Genomic DNA, 2190 nt, shown 5'->3' with positions numbered 1-2190 from the left:
TAAAACTTCCGTACTTTAAAATTAATTCCCCTTTAATTATGTTCCTCAGTTATATATCACTTTACCACTAAGCAAGTATTTTAGTGGGTAAGGCATAGTGCAGTCTCTTTTTATGACTTTTTCCCCCTTTCTTTTTTTTTTCCTCAAAGATTATTTATTTATTCATGAGAGACACAGAGAGAGAGGCCGAGACACAGGCAGAGGGAGAAGCAGGCTCCATGCAGGGAGCCCGACGTGGGACTCGATCCTGGGTCTCCAGGATCAGGCCCCGGGCTGAAGCCAGCGCCAAAACCCTGAGCCACCCGGGCTCCCCTTTTCCCCCCTTTCATTCACTAATTCACCTAACAAATTATTATTGAACTGAGCATATTTCAGGCTTTATATTCATGCTGGAGACACAGAGGATAACAAAATATCCATATCTTTGAGGAGCATCATCTAATAGAAAAGACGGACAAGAAAGTCGGCAATCGCATAAGTGGATTCAATAACTAGTTTTTAAACAGCGTTTTCTGTGGTGCAGAGGAGAAGCTCACAACTGGGGAGGGCTCAGGGACCACTTGCACAGAATGAAGTGACCCAGGAGCTGAGGCCTAATGCGTGAGCAGAGTTAGCCAGGGGATGTGGTGAGGAAAGGCGCTACAGACAGGAGAAGAAAAAAAAATTGAAAGTGTGAAAGAGCCTGATATGTTTGGGGGAATAGTTCAGTATGGTTGGAGTAAAGTATGTGCATGTGTTTAGACATGTTGAAAATGTTGGCAGAGGCTGAATTGTGGATGCCAGGCTAAAGAATTTGAACTGTATCCTGACAGCAACAGCAAGCTATTGAAGGATTTATTCAGGGGATTGGGATAATCAGAAGTACAGTTTGGAAAGATCATCCTGTCAGATATGTGGAAGATGGAATGGAGACAGTGGGGCAGCCTTGAATACTAAGCCCATGAGCCAGAGCAGTAGGCATAGACAGGAAAAGACGAATTAGAAGCCTAAAGGGCAAAATGGACTTGGCTTACTGTCCTGTTGAGTATAAGGGATGCAAGAGAGAGCCAACTTGCTAGCAGAAGTCCCAGGCGATGGTGGTGTCAGTCACCTGAGTGGGGAACACCACAGGAGAAGCAGGGGGAAGGGAGGAAAATAAGATATGTGGGTTGGCACAGGTTGAGCTTAAGGAGCCTGCCCATTACCCCCTGGAATTATGAGGTGCTCAGCTAGTGTAGGACCCAGAGGAGGGGCCTCAATTTATTTACAGAGTGTCTGCTATGGGTGACTGACCATGAGTCACCATTCTCCCTTGTAACCATGTCAGCTATCACACGTGGAAAGGGATTTTCTTCCCAAAGCTCTACAGAAGTTCCCCTAGCTGACCTCCACTGAAACAACGTGCAAACGTTTTTCTTTCGTGTAAATCATCAACACTGACTTCACCGAACACTGCCAGGTGTAGGTTCCTCTCAAGTAGGACCTGCATCCTTTCCCACCGATTGAGTTGAATACTTACCAGGAATTAGCTGTATTTGTTCCCAGATGTAGTTGCTATTACAATTATGTAATTTAATTAAATATTCTATGGAGCAATGAAATATAAATGTGCCAATAAAGAATAAAGTTAGAGTTTCTATGAAAACAAAAGATGAAACTTTGAAAAGACCTCATAAAAATATATTCAGTTAAAAATTGCTGTCAAATTAGTGATGAGACAAGTGTGATAGATTAGGGGAAATAATCATAGTCTGGAAGTACTCAAGTATTCAGATTGCTTGTGTATTAATTCTCTTCATTCCACTTTGAGGAAAGCAAGCTGGGAGCTGCATGAAGGACTGGGTGTATAGTTAATGCGAGAAAGACATTGAGGAATTCTAATCAGGGGACCCATTTTCAATGACAACGACTTGGCCTTCCATCAAAAAACTAAATTGGCTGGTTAACGTGCATTTATCATTTTATATTAGAATGTTAAAGCTATGTATAAATCTTTTTTTTTTTTTTAATGTTTCCTCACTTTAACTTTTTGATTAAGTAACTAGTAGTGGTCCTGGTCCTTCTGATAACAGGGTTTCCAGTATATATGAAATCTGTGTCACATACTATCTACAGATTTTAAAGAAACAAAGCAGCCACAAAAGAACCCAACCTCAGGTCCCCACAAAGCAAAGGATCCTCTGATGGTAGCTCTGCCTTTCATTGTAAGTT

This window comes from Vulpes lagopus, chromosome 13 (assembly GCF_018345385.1).
Source record: "Vulpes lagopus strain Blue_001 chromosome 13, ASM1834538v1, whole genome shotgun sequence".
NCBI classification, from domain to species: Eukaryota; Metazoa; Chordata; class Mammalia; order Carnivora; family Canidae; genus Vulpes; species Vulpes lagopus.
The sequence above is the reverse complement of the archived record's forward strand: the minus strand, read 5'-3'. Positions refer to the sequence as shown.